A 15,498-nucleotide genomic window follows, 5' to 3' on the forward strand; every position below is an offset into this window, starting at 1 on the left:
CCTGATGTCCACGTACCAGGTAGTACCTGGTACTAACGCCAGCAATCCGCAAGTTGAAGAAATGAATTCCAAGCCATCTTAGAATACTTGAGAGTCTATCTCAAAACAAATTTTTAGTGTGAAAACTATGAAGAAGCTGGATTAAGACATAAGGCCAGAACAGTGACTAGAGAGGCCTAGAGAAGTGGCTAGTAAGCGAGCAATTGCCATACAGCTTGAAGACTAGAGTTCAGATCTTCAGAACGTACATAAGGCTGGGCAGGTGTGGCATCTTCCCCTAATCCCAATTCCAAGACTAGCTAGTAAATTTCAGTGAGAGAACCTACCTCGATAAATTAAATGTGGTCAAGGAAGACACCGGATGTTAACATCAAGCCCCCACAGAAGTGTGCACATGCACCTGCACATGTATGTGAACATGCATACATACATGTGTACCACACACACACACACATTTCAACTGGACACACACATTACAACTGGACACAAACTAGAGTCACCTGAGAAGAGGAGCCCTTAGAACTGGAGAGATGGCTCAGCGGTTAAGAGCACTGACTGCTCTTCCAGAGATCCTGAGTTCAACTCACAGCAACCACATGCTGGCTCACAACCATCTATAATGGGACCTGATGCCCTCTTCTGAAGAATATATATATATATATATATATATATATATATATATATATATATATATGTGTGTGTGTGTGTGTGTGTGTGTGTGTGTGTGTGTGTATACACATATATATACATATATATATATTAAATCTTTTTTTAAAAAGAAAGATTTAAAAAAAAAAAGAAGAGACCTCAACTGAAGAAACACCTCCATCAGATTGGCCTGTAGACAAGTCTGTATGGCATTTTCTTAGACTGGGGTGGATGTGGGCGGACTCAGCCCACTGTGGATGATGGCACTCCTGGGAAGGTGGCCCTGGGAGGCAGAAAGAAGATAACTGAACATAAGCCAAAGACTGCAAACCAGAATTCTATTGTCTGTGCTCTGGTCTGTGCCTTCAGGTTCCAGATTTGTCTTCCCTGGGTGATGTCAGGATTGTGAAAATGTAAGGCAAATAAACACTTTATTTCCCAAGTTGCTTTTGGGCAGTGTTTTAACACAGCAACACAAACTGAACCGGGACACAGGCTTTCGTTTTGTCTGGGGTACTTGTTTCTTGTTCCCAGACTGTACCGGGGATTTGCCCAAAGTTACTGAGACCACAGCCATCAGGTCTCTAAATGTCCCTGTTGAATCATATATTTATAACCTCATACACATTGCCTTACTAGTGCAGAAAAATCTAGTTCCTCCGTGCAAGACCAGGCCACCAAAGGCAGGTGTCGATAGATGAAAGAAAAGCGAGCAGACACTTCAGAATTCCATAAAGTGCAATTTGTTGGTGTCTTAGGGACAGAAGTGCCAATTTGGAGAACCCCTGTACCCCACAGCAGGAGGAAGATGTTTGTAAAGCCGTCAACCAAAATGTACCTATTAAGTTGTCAAGATATCCCTTAAGAAACAGTTTGGGCAGGATGCAGAAATACTCAGCTAATAATCTTAATGATTTTGTTTATCATATAGGACTTGGAATGTGTGCCTATGTCACTTGGTATAAAAAAAAAATGACCCTCACAATAAAAAAATGGTGGCAGTCAAGTCACGCTCAATTGCTCAATTGCTCAGCACTTTAGGGCAGTGTGTGTGTGTGTGTGTGTGTGTGTGTGTGTGTACACTGGAGTACTATCTATTTGAGGAAAGCATGAACCTCTGGCCCCAACCCTAGGACAGGTTCTGTAGGAAATAGATTCTGAAAAGGAGAGATCTGAACGCTGGGGGTTAATTGGGGAAGTTCTTAGAAACACCTTCAGGAAAGGAAGAGGAGATCTGGGCAAGCCAGATGCCAAACAGTTGCACTGGAAGCTAAGAGGGGCTTTGGAGTTAGGATGGCTCTTCGGATGAGAGCCCGGGTATCTGTGACATCTAGAGGTCATATCACTGCATGTATGTAGAACCCAAGTGGGGAATTTGTAATGGTGGGCTGGCCATTTCCTTGCAGTTGAGGGCATTCCAGAGAAAGAACGTGAGATGGACACTATAGATAGTAAATGCCTTGGTCCAGACGAAGAAGCTGGATAGTTTTCATAACTCAGTACAGGGAGAAAGACATTTTTCTCTTTCTCAAACAATAGGGACTGATGAAGGCAAGCATCTAGAATGTTTGCTCCCTGATGGTAGCCTAGTGCCCAAAGAAGTGCCATCACTGCATAAATATTGATATGCATTTTTTATTCTATATACTTGTTTTTTTCTTTTTTCTTTCTATTTTTTGTGGGTTTTTTTTGTTGTTGTTGTTTGGTTGGTTGGTTGGTTGTTTTGTTTTGTTTTTCGAGACAAGGTTTCTCTGTGTAGCCCTGGCTGTCCTGGAACTCACTCTGTAGAGCAGGCTGGCCTCGAACTCAGAAATCCACCTGCCTCTGCCTCCCAAGTGCTGGAATTAAAGGCGTGAGCCACCACTGCTTGGCTATATACTTGTTTTTAACACACAGAAGAAAATATTCCAGCAACACATTTTCTCCACAAATATTTGAACAAATATCTCTGAAGATCGAAAGAGATGGAACTCTGTTAAGGTCACCATACTCAAGAACTGTACAATGTATAAGCCAGTCCTCCATCACTATGACTAATTACCCGAAAAAAAAATATTCCCTGGGGGTGATAGTTTCAGAGGCTTCACGGTAAGGTGACCGACCCTGTGCTTTGGGCCTGTGGGTGAAATAGAACTTCACTGCAGAGAAAGCACAGAGAAACAAAGATACCTCAAGATGGTGAGGAAGCAAAGAGTAGCGAGTGGGAGGGGCCAAAGTCCCAGCATTCCATCAAGCACACACTCTTATGACTTAACCAACTACAGCTCTCTCTCCTTTCTCTCTCTTTCTAACCCCCTCCCCTCCCCCCCCCACACCCCACCGGTGATTTCCTCTCTGAGAAATGGACATGGCTCTTAAAAGATCTACTAAAGTTCTCCTAAAAAATGAGGGCGCCTGTTCCACAAGCCAGTGGCCAAGCCTTTAAGATCCAAACTGCTTCACATTTTTTTTAACAATTATTTTTCAATACCATCTGTTAGTGGGTGCTACACCATGCGTGTGAAGGTCACAGGACTTGGGCGCTGTCCTCAGTTCTCTCCTTCTACCGTGTGGGTTCCAGGTGACAGGGACGCGGGCCCACAGGTTTGGCAGCAAATGCCTTTATCTGCTGAGCCATCTCGCTAGCCCCAGCACACGGTTTTTAAACGAATGCTACATAGACATATCATGTTCCCTTGGACTGCACCAACAGGCAAAGTACATGTAACTTGTCCCATTATCAAACCCAACATCATCAATAATGGGACAACCCACTCCATAAGCGTCCTTTTCTTTGTCCCAATAACTGATCTACAGTGGGATTCTTGGAGACTATATGAACAGCTGTCCCCTGAAATCATTCTTTCCATGACATAAACCACGCACTGATGATCTTACCTAAATTAGATATTTCTGCGATGGTTACAAATTAAGTACCTTTGGGAAAGACAGGTACTTCATGTGGTTGGAAAATAATGGTTATAGTCTCCGTGATTAGAAATTCTATTTATGCCGGGCGGTGGTGGCGCACTCCTTTAATCCCATCTGAGTTCGAGGCCAGCCTGGTCTACAGAGTGAGCTCCAGGACAGCCAGGGCTACACAGAGAAACCCTGTCTCGAAAAACCAAAAAAAAAAAAAAAAAAAAAAAAAAAAAAAACCAAAAAAAAAAAAAAAAAAAAAAGAAAGAAAGAAAGAAAAGAAAAGAAAAAAAAGAAATTCTATTTATTTTAGGTCACTGTAATGTTATTATGAGCCACCGAATGGCCTTGATATTAGTACAACTCTGGCTTAGAAGTGTCTCAATAAACCAGACAAGTTTTAATATGAGATGGCACAGCGGAGAAGGGCATTTGCCGTACAAACATGAGGACCCAAGTTCAAATTCCCAGCACCCATGGGAAAAGGCAGGCATGGCTGTGCTTTTCTATAACCCCGGCTTTGGAGGCGGATTAGCAGATCCCAAGAGCTTACTGGCTCAGCAGCCTAGTTAAAAGGGTGAGCTTCAGAACACAGGGCAGTTCCTATCTCAAGGCAACGGGGCGGGGGAGGGAAAGAGAGAGAGAGAGAGAGAGAGAGAGAGAGAGAGAGAGAGAGAGAGAGAGAGAGAGAGAGAGAGAGGAAGAGGAAGAAGGAGGCAGAGGAGGAAGAATAGGAGGAGGGAAGGGAAGGGGAGGGGAGGGGAGGGGAGGGGAGGGGAAGGGAAGGGAGGGGAGGGGAGGGGAGAAAGAGCCACAGGAAGACAAGTGAGGTTCTGCTTTGTGCTGAGGATGCACAAACACACAGTTGCACACTTATGTGTGCAAAGCATACAAATTAGGCAGCACTAAGTTTAAGCTATTCTTATCAGAGGTTACGGGGAAAATGGCAAGCTGCATTTCTCTTTAGGGCATTCTCGGTGAGATTTTCCAGCACCCCTTTTCCTCCTTATGCACCCGCAAACCTTGTCTTTCTCCTTCCAGGTCGATTCTTGATCCTTCCGAGGCCAACTCTTCCCTTTATCAAAACCCTCTGCAGCAATCATCTTAACGACAGAGGAATTGACATTTAGACGTAAATAGCTACTAAGACTTAATGATTCCAAAGACTTTTTATTTAGTAAGCCGTGGGTGAGAAACAGAAGCTCATGTACTTCCAGGTCCAGGCAGAATTGGGCTCTAGTAAAAATGAGATAGTGATAAAATTCTCTGTATGGATGCACCTTGTGCTGCTTACTGAGTTAGGGAAGATGATGGCCTTCCCTTCCTGTATCCTTTTCCAGACCGGGGCAGTGAGTGTAAGGATGTGAGAAGACGTTGGCTTGTTTGAGTCGCACACTCCTCTGTGGAAAAAGTTCCCGTGAGTGGAGGATGCAGTTCTGTCAGTGGAGTCTCTGAGGAGCACGCTCAAGGCTCTGAGTTCTGTGCCCAGGGCTGTGTAATAGCGCTAATGAGTGGGTGTGGGGGCAGGAAGGAGGCAGGTGAGTACCCCAGCCTAGATCTTCTTTTCTGATTTAAACCACATATTTTTTTTTTCAGATTATAGGGATAACTGTGGTGTTTTAGACAGCACAGGCACTCATGCTGCCCTGCCGAAGGCAAGCCTCTCTGTGAAGAGCCTAGAGGCCATGGGTTTAAAGTGACCTGTTTCTTATGCTTTTTCTTATCATCTGCCCATTAATCTCTCTACACACACATAACATAAACGCACATGCATGTCCGTATTAAATGGCTTATACCACCTCCATGAAGATATTTAACTATGGACAACTGCTTTTGTGAAGTGGTATGAAAATGCACAAAGACTTTTGCTGCATCATTCAGTTATGTTTTGAATTACTTTGTTACTACTTACTTGACTTTTTAAATATGTGTATGAGGTATTAATATTTATAACTAAAGCAGCCATTCCCAGAGGCACCAATTAAGGTTGTTTTATCTATTTGGCTTCCTTGGTTCTTTTTATTCGTTTATTTTGATTTTTTATTTATGTGTGGGGGTGTTGTGCATGCCATGACACACACGTCAAAGGACAACTTACACTAACTCGTTATCTCTTTCCATCATGTAAGTTCTGGGGACCAAACTCAGGTGGTTTGGCTTGTCAGCAATGTCTCTACCTCCTGAAACACCTCACTGACCTACTTTTCTTGGTTCTTTATATATTCAATAATTATGCGCAGCCAGCCATGGTGGTGCACGCCTTTAATCCAGCACTTGGTAAGCAGAGGCAAGTGGATCTCTGAGTTTGAGGCCAGCCTAGTCTACAGAGCAAATCCCAGGACACAGAGAAACCCTGCCTAAAAATAAAAATAAATAAAAAATAAATTTAAAAAAACAGAAAAAGAATGAAACTAATAATAATGATGATGACGTATAGTTGTGTGTACACATTGGGTATTTATATATATAGGTTAAATGTTCTTGAAATCTACAGACACTGGATACCCTGGAGACACAGTAACACTGTGAGCCATCTGATAAGGGTGCTGGGAACCGAACTTAGCTCCTCTGGAGGAGTAGTAAGGGCTCTCAATCACTGAGCCACCTCTCCAGCCCTTCCTCCGTTAACTTGCTTGCGTTTATTTTTTCCTGTGTTCAACCTCAAGTGTTTTCCATTTGACTCCTACCACGGAAACTGAGCACTTGTTTCCCAGCGCCCCTGGCAACCCAAGCATACACATCCCACACCTCTTTTCTCTTTGGCCAATAGTTAAACAGAACACAGACTGCAGATCACGCTCACACGATAAAGGCTCTAGTCAGTGTTTTCACAAAGCTCCAATTCCATCCTTGCCCTACTTAGCCTCAGGGTTGTTCTTTCTTCCTTTGTGTGGTTCCAGACTTCCTTTCATTAATTCATCACTGAGTACGGAGCCACCAGGATAAAAGAGCTTCCGGTCCCAACCCCATGTGATGCACATGCGTGTGTGAGTGCGTGTGTGCGCGTGTATGTGTGTGTGTGTGCGTGTGTGAGTGCGTGCGTGCGTGCGTGTGTGTGTGTGTGTGTGTGTATGCATGTGCGTGTGTGAGTGCGTGTGTGAGTGCGTGTGTGCGCATGCGTGCACGCGCGCGCGCGCGCGTGTGTGTGTGTGTGTGTGTGTGTGTGTGTGTGTGTGCGCACGCGTGCATGTGCGTGTGCGTGTGCATGTGTGTGTGTGTGTGTGTGTACTAGTGTGCTCACACGTTGAGACCAGAGAAGGATGATCAGTGTCTTCCTGTTACTCTCTATATTTTTTTAAGCAAGGTCAGTCCCTCAGCTGATCTTTTGGTGAGAATGGCTGGCCAGCAACCTCCAAGGATCTCTATTCCTTTGCCTTTCCAATGCTGGGATTGCAAGCAATGATAGCCATGCTTTCTTTCATTTTATGTGCGTACTGAGGATTTGAACTCAGACCTTCTTGCTTTCAGAGCAAGCGTTCTTACCCACTGAGCCATCTCACCAGCCCCTGAATCTCTTTTCAGGATCCATGCTTACAATAGAAACTCCAGCCTATGTAAACTAACCTAAATCCCTGGAACAGCGCCTTTGCCACTCAGCTTGGTGAGAACTCCCTCGTTCCTTTTTATCCTTTTCAGTCTTTTGGTACTAAAAGAACACTACCGTGACTGCAACGGGCAACCTGACAGTGCCTCTGTGAACACTCTGTGTGTGTGTGTGTGTGTGTGTGTGTGTGTGTGTGAAGAACAGGTCCTACAGGCATCATCGCTGGATGCACATTGCACTCTGAAGCGTAAGAGGAAAGCAGGTACCTGAGCTCCTACACAGCCCCAGTGCACTGGGAACTGGTCCAGCCCAGTGTTCTCTCAAGCCGAACATATCAGCCTTTTCATTCATGTTGCAGACAACACACCAGGTCATTAGAGCAGAGTGCTGGACTGGTTCCAAGATTATGCTCCAAGCACTCAGAAGCAAAGCCTCTGATGAGCCAGGATCTGCTCTGCAGGGCTCTCAGATCCTTTGTGGTGAAAACCTGGCACTGAGCAGAGGCCTCTTCTTTCCTTCCCTTTGAAGCAGAGGGTGAATAGGATGGTCGTCTGTCAGCTTTGCATCTTCTGACCACAGCGAGCATCGGTGAACATCCTTCCTATGAATGTCCCTCCCTATGTGGAATAATGAGGACAGAGACAAGGAGTGAGAACTACCGGAGTTCTTACCATCCACATCTCAGCATCATCCACATCTCAGGTGGGGTGACAGCATCCTGGGTACCATGCGGAAAGGGCTGGAATTCTCCCTTCCTTCCTTACCCAGTAATACAGACCTTTCATGGCAGTTGATCAGAGTTCACAGCCATCCATCCCTGCCTGGCCTGAGCCCTCCAGTGTCCTCTTGACACGGATGTCTAATCCTCAACATGTCTAACGTTTGGACAAGAAAGCACATGAAGTTAAATTGTTTGTATCAACGCTTCAAATAGTTGCGGTAGAAAAGAAACTCAACGCCAAAAGGCACAGAGTCAAAGTTTTCTGATTCCTTTCCTTTCCTTTCCTTTCCTTTCCTTTCCTTTCCTTTCCTTTCCTTTCCTTTCCTTTCCTTTTGGCGTTGTATTTATTTCACCCCTGCAGCCATGACATGTCAAGTTTGGTTTAAAATACAATAAACCAGAAACAAAACCACAAACACAAAACAGTAAACCTAGTACCTAACATTTTTGTCTCAATGTTTCAAGTAATTCTGCTCGGCTCTACTTAATTCCATTAAAGAGAATTACATTCTTTGTGCATTAAAATATACATATATCATTGAGGTAGCTGTAGTATAATGAAGTAGAAACTGGGGCCTGGAGAGATGGATCATGGTTTTGCAGAGGATTCTGGGTTAGGGTCCCAGCACCCACATGGTGTCTTACAATTTTCTGTAACTCCAGTTCCAGGGGATCCTACACCCTCTTTCTGTCTCTAAGGCACTATATGCATGCATGCACATACATTCATGCAGGCAAAACAATCATATACACACATACATATATACATACATGCACATACATACATACATACACACACACATACATACATACATACACACATATATACATACATACACACATACATCTATACATGTACATACATATGTACACACACATACACACATACATACATACATACACACACATATATACATACACACATACATACACACACACATAGCCAATGACCGTGCTTATCATTAGTTAAACATGTTTATGGATGCATTTGCTCTGTGTAGATTATTTCGCTGGGATATCCACAACTCCTCGTGGCAGGTACTTTTAGTGAATGGATTTTTAAATGGCATCCCTGGTGTTATTATAGATGAGAAGCAGAAGGTACAAGAAGTTGAAAGCAAGGTCACAAGCCAGCGACCTCAGATCACAGGCTTCGAGTACAGCATCCTAACCACTGAGGCCTGAGACTGGCCACAACACCTGCCTTCATTTTCTCACATCACCATCCAGTTAACCGCACTTCCAGTTAACTGAGGCATGCAAAGTGTACAGACTCGCTCCCCACCCCACCCACCACCCACTCCCCACCCCCGCTCTCATACACTTATCCAATCAAACACGTCTCTGTGTTTCTCCCCAGACATTTAATGAGAATTTAAATTTTAATACGTTCATTGAATCCTCATTGCATCATCTAAACTTTTCTTTCCTCTCTGTCTTGTGCCCTCACCGTTTCCGGTTAATGTGAATAATGCGTAAATGAACTTCTGGGGCTTCCAGCTTGGCTTTTAAGACTAGGCATTTCCTTAGGATAAATTCCCGGGAGTGGGGTTTAGCACGTCTCTTATTGCTTCTCAGAATATTGTGCTACATGTATCATACTACCAGAAGCTAATTTGTAGGCTAATTTCATTGGTTACTCACTGAAATTTGCCTAGTGGAGCCCTTTCAAATGCAAATGCAGAGTAAATGGAGCACTGGTTCAGTGATGATTATGGTGCCGTTGGAATCATTGAGGGCATCTCACCGCCCAGGGTGTGCCACCTCACACTCCTCTGTCCCCTTCCCCGCCTGCTTCAGTGTCTTGCCTGGAACCACGAGCTGATTCCCTGTGTGTTCCAGGACACATTGTGGAGATACAAACTGGAAAAGGCACATTATTCAGATACTGACTGCTAACACTAAAATGCCCCCTTTTTATGTATTGCCTTTTCAGTTTTGACATCCTTCTCACTTTAATTAATAAATTCTTATAAAATTTAGTCTCCTATTCCCCAACACTGCCCCATTATTGGTCTCTATGTCAGCAGTCTTCTCCCCAACTGTGATGCCCCTCAGGGCATTTTCATGACGGGTTTTTCCTCTGCCAGCTTCTCCTTTCTCCCTACCCACCCAACTCTGTGTTCTGTTTCTCTCTTTCAAATAAATAACTAAACAAATAAAACAAGCAAAGAAAGAAACAAAACCAGAACTCAAAACAAACCAGCAAAAGACAAACAAAACAAACAAACAAACAAACAAAAAAAAGGCCCAAACAAAGCAAAATGAAACAAAAATCGACAAAAAAAGATAGCATTAATGTGGTTCTCTGTTGGCCAACTACTCCTGAGCCCCGGGCCTGCCCTAATGCTGCGTTGACAGACCCAGTAAGACTCCACTGGTGAAAGCCGATTTTCCCCTTTACCAGTAGGCATCCGTTGCAGATTGCTTCTTTGTGAGCAGCGGAACCCTGGGCCCATTTCCCGCTCCTGGTGCCAGGACCCCATCTAACTTGAACCTGTGCAGGTTCTGTGTGTGCTGTCACGGTTCCAAGAGTTCATATGTGCATCAGTTCTGTTATTTCAGGAAAACTCTGCTTCCTTGCAATCATCCACCACCTCTGGGTCTTATAATCTTTCCTCCTCTCTCACCGAGATGACTGAGCTTTGAGGGGAGGAGCTTGGCAAAGACATCCCACTTAGGGTTTGAGTGCTCTAAAGTCACTCGCTCCCTGCCCATCATCCAGCTGCCAGCCCCTACTCACTTTTAATGCCAATCAATATGTTGGTTCCCACCCTCGTCATCACTTGCCAATATTCTAGTTTTGCAGCAGAGCTTCTGCTGTGCCTCGTTCCCACGCGGTCAGGTGTTTGACCTCTTGGTCCCCAGTCGCTGGTGTTATTTCAGAAGGTCACAGAACCTTCGGGAAGTAGATCCCACTGGAGGAAGCGAATCACTGTGGGAGGGCCTTGAGGTTTTACATCCGCCGTGTGACACCTGTCTCCTGTTCCTGCCATGATGCCTTCCAGACCTTGAAGAACTGTATCCCCTCAAACTGTAAGCCAAAATAAGTCCTTCCTTTCTTATGGTGTTTCTTGGCAGGTGTTTGTCATAGCAACAAGAAAACAACTGACACAACCTCCTCCCTACTCTGATGCCTCCTGCACACAACTGCCGGATTAGACATCATGACCCCCAGCCTCGCATAATGTCCTTCTTCAGCCTCCAGATGAACACCAGTCCTCAGTAGCCTAGGGAATGGCACCCAGATACTGGTATGTGACACACTCTGAACTGTGAAACACACGCACACAGCCTTACTGCCTGCCCATTGGTCCTTCCTATGGCCCCTGGATGCGTCAGCTCCCCCTTGAAACACAGTCTTCTCGGGTGGAACCCGGTGTCTCTGCTGGTTGCGATATTCCAAGAAGAACCCTGGCCACAAGCTCTGTTCATTTGCGCCCCCTTCTTTGAATCACTCTTTGGTTCAGCAGACAGCGGAACATCTCTTACACGTCTTGGAAGCCACCAGCTAGTATTACACCAGCTTGTAGCCACTCTCCTGCCTCAGATCTTTGCCAACTCTCTCCCACAGCTGTGAGCTGTCTATGCTGCAGATGGGTCTCATGTATGCCAGCTTCTCTGGGTCTCTGTAGGGTGTCACGGCAGACCCCTCTCTCCTCCTGGAGGTTTATCACCTAAGTGCTCCATCTCAGTGACCCGGTATGCCTAGCCCTCTGCCCTGGCTTTGTAGAGCTACCCATACGGTCCCACACGCAAATGTCCTCAGTCACCTTTGTGCCACCCAACATGTGCTGGTGTGTCTGGGGTGCCACTTGGTTGTGACAAGCAGCCTCCCCAGACCTTCACAGATGGCGTTAAGCACCTATGATTGATTGCATGATAAAAGTATCTAGGCTGCTACACTGACTTGTCATTACTAGATAAAGCCTGCTCTGGGGCAGGGACCATGTTTGATCAGCTTGGCTTGCCAAATGCCTGGTTTTGCCTTTGTCTTTGGTTGTTCTGGATGGATGTAAACAAGCACTCTTCCTCCCTAAATGGGATGGGCCAAATCTTCTGCCTCACAAGCCCACAAGAGAGTGGCTACGGTGAGACGCAAATAGACTCCTGTCCTAGCCTCCCCTAGCACCTTTAAGGGAAAGGACTGGAAAGTTCTCTGGAGATCTCTTGGATCTGCATAGCAAATCAAGAGAAAGAATGAGAGGAATATCTCCTCACACCCATCACTGTAGAAGAGGAGGTATAAGGTTTGTTTTTGGTTTTTGTTTTTGTTTTTTGTTTGTTTTTGTTTTGTTTTGTTTTTTGCTTCCGGATACTGTGCTTTCAGATTTAGGTGAAAAGCACGTACAAGAGATGTACAGGAAACTTACCAAAACTTGAAGTTACCGGGCTAGCAGGATGGCTCAGCAGAAAGACCCTTACCACCAGGCCCAATGACGTGCCTTCAATTCTCAGGACCTGTAGAGTGAAAAATTATAAAGGCCATTTTATGAAATATGTGTAGATTTTTCACCTTAGACCTGAGCAGGAAAAGTGCAGACATTCCTCAAGCCTCTCCTATGGAGAGGAGAGGCTCAAGGCATTCGGAAGACATTGCTGACTACAGATAAAGATGCTGCCACCTAGGTGGGGCTATAGCCGGAAAAAGTAAAGATAGTAATCTGAAATGGCAGGGTAGGGCACAATGGCATGGTAAAAACCACATTTTTTGAGAAGAATGCAGGGCGATTTCCACATGACACTAATCATTTAGGGTGAGTACCTCTGAATTGTTCCACTGTTCTTGGTTACCCCTCCCTTGGTCTTCCCAGTGCTATGTTTAAAATTTGTAAAACAACCAATCATGTGTAACCATGTGAAAATGCAACCATTCTTGTGTAAGCGCGCGAAAATGCCTTCCTTTCCCCACCCCATGCTATAAAAGACCCTTTAACCCACCACTCTGGGCCAAAACCTTGCTCTTGGAGCTAAAGAGCTTGTAGTTTTGACCGCTGGCTAACTTCCCCAATAAAACCTCTGTTGATTGCATCCAGGTATGGTTTCTTGTGATCTTTGGGTGGTCGTGATTTCCTGAGACTTGAGGAAGGGTCTCCCAAGTATGGGGGTCTTCAGACCCACACAGTGAGAATCAAAAAACCGAACTCCTGTAATGTAGCCTCTGGCCTCTACACGTATCCTGTGACAAGTGCACAGGCACATACACACAAGCGCATGCGCACATGTTGACACAAATAAATATATTGAAAGTTTTTAAACTGCTTGCCAACCTTCAAAGTGTGAACCCCTCCAAAATCTGTAATGAGTGGTATTACCTGGTTGTTCACATAAAAATACAGAAGCAAAAGGGAAAGCAGGGCCTGAGCAGTAAGAGGCTGGGTGTGCAGAGGGAAGGGCCACAGCTTCCTGAGGACGTCAGTGTGCGCACACAGCAGGTGCATCTTGCAGCTGAGGCTCCTGGAGGCTGGCGCAGGGAGTGTGGGGGATGCCAGAATGACCTGCTGCTGCTACTCAAAGAGCTGCTGTCATATCAGCACAGACAGAAGTAGCAAGCAACAAGAATGAGACGACTCTTAACTCCCTCTTCTTGGCTTCCAGGCCTTGTCTGATATCCCTGTAACAAAGGAGAAATGAGAGTCAGGTTCAATATCACAAAACAAAGCATAGAACAGTTTATGTGGCAAAAAAAAAAAAAAAAAAAAAAAAAGACAACAGCTGTTAGCTAGTGTTCTTCATTCATTCACAGAACCTCATAAAAATAGCTTACCATGATTGGGAGATCCAAACACCCCCACCGGGCCTTAGGAGTAAAGTTTGATTAACATGCTTTTCTATAGGTCCCCGGATGATAAGAATTCACTTAAGATACTGATATGACTTTTTTAAATCTCGGGAAGGAAGTGTGTATCACATTACTCTTGTTTTATAGTAAGAGTAATTGCTCCTGGCTTATATAAACCCAGATTTATTCATATTTCCTGCATATTAGAAAGTCTTCTATCACCAGTTGCTGAACTAAAATGAAAACACGTGTGATTAATTAGTCACCTAGGAGACGAACCTCTGAGCGTGTCTGTCAGGGAGTGTCAGGAGGGGTTAACTGATACAGAAAGACCACCTTAAGTGTGAGCAGCACCACTTCATAGGCCAGGGCTTCAGGCTGCAGATAAAGAAAAAGAGAGAGCTGAGCTGCAGCCTTCAGATGCGCCGTGCCTCAAGCTTCTCTCGCCCAGACTCCCCCACCATGATGGATTGTACCCTCCATCCGTGAGTCCAAAGAAACCCTCCCTGCCTTAGATTGCTTTGTCGGTTGGTATTTTATCATCACAGGGAGCAAACATACTACTGTGGCCTGCCAATACGTGGAGCTTTTAGCTCCAATCTTGCAGAGCTCTCTCCAAACTCCAGAGCTACCAGCCTCTTCCCAGCACAACACGACCCCCCCCCTTCTTCTCAGCAGGCTGCGTGACACTGGGAAGCACTAATTCTGGACTTCAGGGGTCCCCAGCCTCCCTCCCTGCCTCCAAACCCTGGCAACCATTTTCTCCTAGGAAATTATCTCTGTTAAGATTGCTGTCATGAGACTGGGGAAGACGGCCCAGTAAGTAAGAGCCCTTGCTGTGCAAACGTGAGAACCTGAGTTCAAATCCCCAGTACTCAAAAAAAAAAAAAAAAAAAAAAAACCAAGGTGTGTCTACACATGCTTGTAAACTTAGCATTGGGGAGCAGAGATAGGAAGATTGTAAGAGCTGGTTGGCCAGCCAGTCTAGGCAAAATGGTGAGCTTCAGCTTCAGGGACAGACCCTGACTCAAGTCAGCAAGGCCAAGAGCTATAGAAGAAGACCCCTTATGTCATGCTCTGGCCCCAAATGCACACATGTGAGCATGCATACCCAGACACCCATGTGCACGTACCATTCACACATACCACAGACATACACAAATACATGTAAACTAGTATATTTTTTCTAGTTTCCTAACTTGAGCCAGAACATCACTGTTGGGAGGTGCTTTGGTTTGGATACACTCTGCGCATGTCTTTCAGTAATGTCCAAAAAGAATAGTCTGCAGGGCTATCGGTGATTTCCATGACCAATTCCTTCCAAAAAAAAAAAAAAAAGGGTCTCCTTTATCAACCTAGTCCAGTAATACCGGGGTACACTAGAAGCCTTTATGGACAATCTCTGCCTTTTTCACTCCTGATTGGGGTGACTAATCATTTTTCCAACTGTACAAGTAACAGATTCAGGGCAAACCCCACTTTAGATCCTGGCCTAGCTCCCTTGTCCCTCTGTTAATGGCAGTCCCATCTGGTGTGTACTGTAGCAGGAGGAGTCTGTCTCCTTGCTCAGACTTTTTTTTTTTTTTTTTTTTTTTGTCTCTCTCGGAGTTCGGAAGTATGGGCTAACCGACTTAGCGTTCCCTGCACTTAGTCAGGCACGGCAGGGCACACCACACCGCAGATGCTCCCCGTCGTCGTTCAGGAGCAGTGCTGAGGAACTATTTCTGAACAGCCTCTGCCTGGCGTGTAGCAGGAAAGACACCTGGAGAGAGAAAATAAAATCCATTGACGGGAGTGTTCTGGGGAACGACTGGACTTTCTCATTTTCCTTCTGGGCTGTGGTGTCAACTGAGGACACTGCCGTGGGAAGATGTGGAAGAAGGGTGGCCTGTGTGCACTGATGGG

Source organism: Arvicanthis niloticus, chromosome 26 (genome assembly GCF_011762505.2).
Source record: "Arvicanthis niloticus isolate mArvNil1 chromosome 26, mArvNil1.pat.X, whole genome shotgun sequence".
In the NCBI taxonomy this organism is placed as follows: Eukaryota; Metazoa; Chordata; class Mammalia; order Rodentia; family Muridae; genus Arvicanthis; species Arvicanthis niloticus.